Below are 7,339 nucleotides of genomic sequence, written 5' to 3' on the forward strand. Positions count from 1 at the left end.
TGGTTTAATTAATTAATTTTATTTATTTAAGCATAGTGGTATAATGATGTAGAGAGACACATACAAAAATCATACAAGATTATACAAAATATCCGTTAATACAAAACAAATACAGTAGAACCTTGATTATCCGGACCTCTATTATCCGGATTTTTGATTATCCGGATTGTTCAAAATAAACAAAAATGGTACGAATTTGCTGATTTGCACTTGTCAAATTGCAACACTGTTTATGTACAGTACATACGTGATGGAATGCATAGAACAAAATTTTGAAAAGACCATTAGTAAATTCCAGTAACACAGTAGAAAGTGGTATAGGAGACATTGCGGAAGCAATAGCACAAATTTCAATAAGTGCTGAATGTGACGAAGAAGATGTAACCGATGGTTAAATTGCGATGCGAACGATCCTGGATTCCAAATTTTGAATGGTGAGGAAATAATTAAAGAAATATCTGCCTCAGATGAAAAAGATTGAGAAGACGAAGAAGAGATTTGCAAAGTAAGAAATATTGGTTCTACACATTCTGAAGCTTTTCAGTGCTTAGATGTTGCCATGAAGTGGTTTGAGAGCTAAGAAGAGTGTAACTCGGGACAACTTATATGTCTTAAAAGTATTCGCGATTTATCAGCTTCAAAAAGAACAGCTAGCTTTAAACAAAGTCATTAATTGAATTCCTTAATAAAAAATAATTTAATATTGAAGCTATATGTAAATCTAGACAAATAAAAATTATTCATACTGTATGTACTGTACATGTCTTTCACTGTCAATTATTATTTTTTTTGATTATCCAGATTTTTCCTTATTCAGACTACCTTCATCCCCAATTAGTCCGGATAATAGAGGTTCTACTGTATATGCAGCAACATTTAACTAAAATAATAATAAAACAAAAAGTTAAATTTATTCTAAACTGTTCAAAAACTATCCAAATAAATTAAAATAAATAATTACCCAAAAACCAGGCTATATCTTACCTAGAAAATGAAAAGTAATCACTTTAGTCTCTTATTCATAAATCAGATAGTCTCCCAAATATCCAAAGCTAACTGCTGATTAAATAAACAAACCACACCCCTCAGGGTACAATTAACATAAAATTACTAACAGTTTTCACTATAAACCTACAAATGAAAAAAACCACATTACCATGAAGCCAACATCATGAAATAAACAATTTAACCTTTTTAATAAAAATATCTTGGAAAACATATCATCAGAAATTACTTTTTAAAAATTATTATACAAAAAACAAGTAACACTAAAAATCTCATGTAATTTTGACAAATAGGTACAAACTGCAATCATGTGATATGCATCCAATGGTGAAACAACCATACCACACATGCAAATGTCCCTTCTGTAATTACATAAAAAACTCAATGAATTACACTTAACTTGCACTAATATTTCCATAACATTAAAATAAAGATTACTATTATAAATAAAACAGTCAAAAAAAAATTTCAAATTTTTATATCACCAGCAATAGGTACTGTAATTAATAATATGCTGTTATTCAGCATCAAAATATAATTATCAAAATTATTTAACTTTAGTAAATAAACTCCATTAACATTTTTAAACAAATTTTCAAAATCAATCCCATCCCATTGTACATACTTTGTCCAGGGCAACTCTATCCATTTCAAAAGAAATCTTGCTAAGATGTTTTCTCCCAGGCTCTGCATTCTAAAAACCCAATTAATGCATTTGTTCAGGATCATACAAGACTATAGAATCAATGCACACTCCATACACACTAAATATCCAGGAGTACATCTTGGGAGCTCATACAATCTCTTAAAATCTCTGCCTGAAACCCCCAAACTTTGGAGGCATAGAGAAGAGAGGAGCCTACAACTACATTAAATAATTTTTAAAATGGTTTAATAAATTAATAGTGTGTGTAATGAGTTAAAAGTTAGTAAGTAATGGTTTATTAATGATTATATGCAGAGGAACCAGATTTATTAGAATTGTATGATGATAAATTTTCATATATAATTTTCAATGTAAAAAAGGTGAAAGTCAAATACAGAGATAACAAAAGAGAAAGACTGAAAAAGACATTAAACATTTTTTTTTCAGATTTAAATAAATATATTTATCACAAGAACCACATGATATTATCATAAGAAATATTCATTAATCAATTATTTTTCAAAAATATCTTGGTTATATTAATTAAATTATTATTATTTATTAATTATATATGAAGATTTCTGCTGCGTGAGATTTGTAATATAATGTTTCAATAAATGATTACTTGCTTAGAAGACTACAAAAAAAATTGTTTTCCTTTTCTAGTTGATGTTTTTCTTTAGCAGGAACAAAATTGCTTGAAAATATTCAATAAGAAAAATTCACCTGAACTTTAGTATATACTTTATAATTATTATTGCTTTTATAAATTCATATTTTGATACAAACAATGCTGTTTCCTGCATATACTGACTTTTAGTGTGAACATATTGCATTTTCTGAAGTAAGTTTTAGTGAAATTGGAAAATACAGTATCAGGTTACTGATAGAGATTTTTAAAAAATATTTTGTTGTTAGATGAAAACACATTCTAAAATGTTTGCACTATGCATCATTAAATTGGTTTTAATTAACCCTGTTTAAATACATTAAAACATGGTTCTCAGATCAGTACTAGTCTATAGACTGTCTGTGGTAAAGTTTGTTTTCTGAGAGGTTGTATAACAACATTATATAACTTATTAAACAGAATAAATGTTGTTATATGTTGTTTGTGGACTGAAAACCCACTTTAAGATTTAAAGTGAAATATAGTAATTGAAATTAAAACTCAAAGTTATTTAAATTATATTTCATAACAATTGAGAGTAATGTAACAGTACAAATGACATATTCTAATGAATAATTGTTGCTTAATAATAATTTTATTAAAAAATAAACAATAAATAAAGTTGTCCATATTTCTAATTTGTTGGTATTGTCTACTGTTTAATAAATTTTTATAAATATTATTTAATTCTCTATAAAAATAAGAATTTAGTTTATATTTAGTTTATATGCACAAGAAAGTTATTATCTCTAGCAAACACTTTTGAAGGTTTACATAATATGTAAAGTTTGTGAGAATGGTTTTCTCTTGATCTAATTTTAATTTATAAAAATGTTTGCTCTGAGCTCCTGCTTGCAGTTTCTGTAATGCAAAAATGTAATGTAAACTAAATATATTCTTATTTTAAGAAATATCTCCAAATTTCTTCTGTAATTTTGCATTTCAAAACTAAATAATTTAATTAATCGTTCCATTCCTGGTTTCTGTGGATTTTTTAAAAAACTACAGTTTTGGCTTTTTTTCCCAGTAACTTTTTACATAACAGTTAAAAAAGCCGAAAAACGTTAGGTTTTTTTTAAAAAACTAAATAAATTTATCCTTGTACTTTATTATACGAACCATTGACATAGCTTTTTACTTTGGAACCTATTTAGTTAGTCTTTAATTATATGTCAGAGTAACTTCTAAATGAAAGATACTCGATTTGAAATTATAAAAAAATATTCCGTGGCTCGAACTCAAAAGAACGTGCAGTTTACTGCACATAGGTAGCATGAAATCTATACCGTGACCTTGGAACTATGGACTCAATATGGCGGCTTTATAGGAAACATTTCCTGACCTTGTGTTTATAGACCTTTCGTTCAAGACGGCCGGATGGCCGAGCGGTCAAGGTGGCAGCCTACCGCTCTGGGGGACCGGGATCGAATCCGAACGGGTCGAATAATCCCCAGGAATTTTTCGGGGGGTGGTCCGTTCGGATATGTCGGGCCCCGTCCCTCACCACCCGGTCGCCCCATTGTGGGCCTGGCCGAACCCATAATGGTCCTACTAAAAGAGGCCCTCTTAGTGCCCACAGGGCGGAAAGAGTTGAAAAAAAAAAAAAAAAAAAAAAACCTTTCGTTCAACTGACGCTTGAACTGTTTGTCATCACGTTCACTTTATAAATCTAAAGGCAGTGTTATTTAATACATTTTATGCATTTTCCCGTTTACACTATCAACCATGTTCATTTTAAGGTTAATGTGAGCTTAGGTATACAAAATGGCGGCACTTCCGATAATCTCGAATGCAATGACTAAATGACTTACGAAGAAGAGGAAGCTGCTGACGATTGTCTCGTGTTATGCAAATTAATTTTTGAAACGCCCCTTGTGAGGAGACACGGTAGTAGAATTGTACATTTTGTGTTAATACTAAATTTGAATTTTTTAAAACTCCTAATTTTTCAATTTAGTTATTTATTAATAGTAATTTGTTTAAAATGGTATCGTTTAATATTGATTCCGAAGCATTTTGGGCTGAATGCACCTCTCAATCGTTTTTTCAATTGTTCGAATCTGACTTTTCCGAATTGGGTATTGATACCCGAATTGATAAAGGTTTTTAATTAGCAGTAACGTTAGGAATACAGCCAAGGACGACGCTAGCCAATGGGTAAGGGGGGGGCAAGATGATGTAAATTGATAGAGGATATGAATTGTATGTAGGTAAAATAGAAACGATTCATCAAGTTTTAATCATTTACTATGTACCGGAAAAGAAATATCTCAAATAAAACATTTTCTTTAACTTACAAGAAGCCTAAGAAGATTATTTTAATTAAAACTTAGCATTTAAATAACTTTTTCGAATTTCTAGGGGAGGGCAACTGCCCCTCTGCCCCTCCCCCTGGCGATGCCCTTGAATACAGCACGTACAGGATGTGTGTAAAAAGTGTTCTAATTTATGTAAAATAGTCTATCGAATTGACAGAGAATCATGTGTTATGCGATGCCAAACATGTAGAAGCAATTCTTCAGCTTTTGAGGGAACGTTTAAAGGAAAATGCGGCAAAATCTCATGGAATCGAATTTTTTCGTTTATGTGGCATTACATTGGATTAGACTGTTCTACTACAACTACTGCCTTAGCCTCAGGTATTTCTAATCGAGCTGGAATAGACTGGTCAAACTACATCCGTTTTGTAATGATGGTTGCTATGCATAATTTAACTACATTTAAAATTGGCGGGCCAAACAAAACTGTAGAAATAGACGAAACAGTCATAAGCAAACGCAATTATGAAAAAGGACGGAAGTTGAAAAGTACGAAATGGGTTGTCGGTGGAATATGCAGAGAAGACAGGAACTGCTTTATTTGTCAAGTGAACGAACGCTCCGAAATCACTTTAAACTGGATAATTTCTAAATTTGTTAACTCAGGAAGTACAGTCCTACCGACGAGTGGAAAGGCTATATGCATATAGACGATCTGCATGGAATCGATATTGAACATAGAACAGTCATTCATTCAGTAAAACATTCAGAAAATTTCGTTAATCCAACTACTGGTGATCACACCCAAAATATTGAAAGACTCTGGGGGTATTTAAAAAATAAAAAAAAAATCTGCCGAAACATTATACCGACGATCTATCCGATTCGTACATGTATGCATTTATGTCAGTGGCGTAGCGTAGTGGGGGCGGCAGGGGCGGCCCGCCCCGGGCGGCACTTTTAGGGGGCGGCAAAATTTCACATTAAATAATAATATCATCTTGTAAAAATTTTTGTAATAAATGTGATTATTATATTGCAAAACATGTATACATGACTTTTTTATTTGTAACCTGTACAATACACAATAATGATGATTGTTCTTGCCGAAAAGTTTTTTAGAATTACTGTATATTTTAGTCTTTTAAATTGAGATACCTAAATAAGGGGGCGGCGAAATTTTCCTCCGGCCCGGGCGGCTGACTCCTACGCTACGCCACTGATTTATGTACAAGAAGTTTTTAGATTGGCCATGTAAGAAACCCGGCAAAAGGTTTTATATATTCTTACAACATTTAAGAAAGATCTTTCCGGGATCTGGCAGATTTCCCGAATGGAAAGAACCGGAGACTGTTCCTGCCGCTCCTGTTTGTACTAATAAGAAAAAAGTGAAAAAGGAAACATGCAAGAAATGTGATGTTACAAAAAAGAGCGAAAAAACCACTAAAAAGAAACGAAATCAGACCGGTCCGTCAGAATCAACTGTTGTAGAAAACAAGCGTCGGAAAAAGGGAAAAGAAGCATCTTAATGTAAGTAAATCTGTTTTTTCAATTTAATAATTACCTTTTTACATAAAATAGATTTAAAATAGGGATTTAGTGTCTAATAATCCGCGAGGCCTAATTTGCATAAATATTTTCGCCGATAGTCGTAATCAAGATGGCGGCCGGAAGTGTCGCCATTTTGTTATACCTAAGCTCACATTAACCCATTTGAATACGAAAAATTATCTTGTTATAAATACATAAGTTGTTTCGAAAGAAATAAGAGCAGAAATAATATACTTAATTTACAATGTATTTTCCATCCCAATTAATATACTCGTAATTATATATATTACGAGTATATTCATGACTTTAAACCTAGTGTTACTGTGTTTATGTACTGAATTTAATAAAAATTTTATTAGATACAATATTTTAAACTATCTTCTGTTCGCTTTTAATATTAATTGATGCGATGAAAATAACAAATAAATTATTAACTTCATATTTATTTACTATTATTACAGTATTATTATTTATTTTTATCTATTTTCGCCGTGAACACTAAGAGGAACTCTTTGTTCAAGTTATAGCAACATAAGTGGCGTGCCGTGACATTTGATGATAGGGAAGCTGTGTTTCTGTAAGAAGCCGATTTTCAGGGGCAATCAATTAATTGCGCGTCAGGGCCCGTTCGTATTCGTTTGTTCGATAAGCCAGTAAAAACCGTAATCTATTAAAAACACATTTAAAGAAGTATATCTGACGTACTTAATAAATAAGAAAGTTCAGGCAAGATTCTAGATGTGTGTGAGGAGGGCGGCCCCCCAAATTGTCGACCCCCTTGTGCGAGCAAAAAAGTCAAAAGAACCAAACCTCTATATATGACCCTTCGCGAGATATAGCCCTTCGCGAGATATAGCCCTCGAAAGATGCGCCTACGTCATGCGGATTCGCGGGCAAAAAAGCCGGGTCACGTGACCCAATATTTCGATTTTTTCATCTCAGCGTTTAAAAAAAAGCGTGCTCCCTTTCCTAGCCCCCCGCGCGCACCTCTCCCTCCTGTCCGCGCCGCCTCCATCTCTCGCCTGCAGTCGTCCGGAGTCGCCATCTGTTGCCTGTAAATACAAGTATCTATTATTATTACACCTCTTACCTGAGTGGGGACTCGAACCTCCGTCCTGGCAGGCGCCGGTCCACTTCCGTACGCACCCGCCCGCCAGCTCGCTCTGCCGGAACCTATTCGGAACTCATATTTCAGGCATGCGAGCCCGA

The sequence above is a fragment of the Centruroides vittatus genome, unplaced genomic scaffold (genome assembly GCF_030686945.1).
Source record: "Centruroides vittatus isolate TY-2023 unplaced genomic scaffold, ASM3068694v2 scaffold_464, whole genome shotgun sequence".
Taxonomy (NCBI): Eukaryota; Metazoa; Arthropoda; class Arachnida; order Scorpiones; family Buthidae; genus Centruroides; species Centruroides vittatus.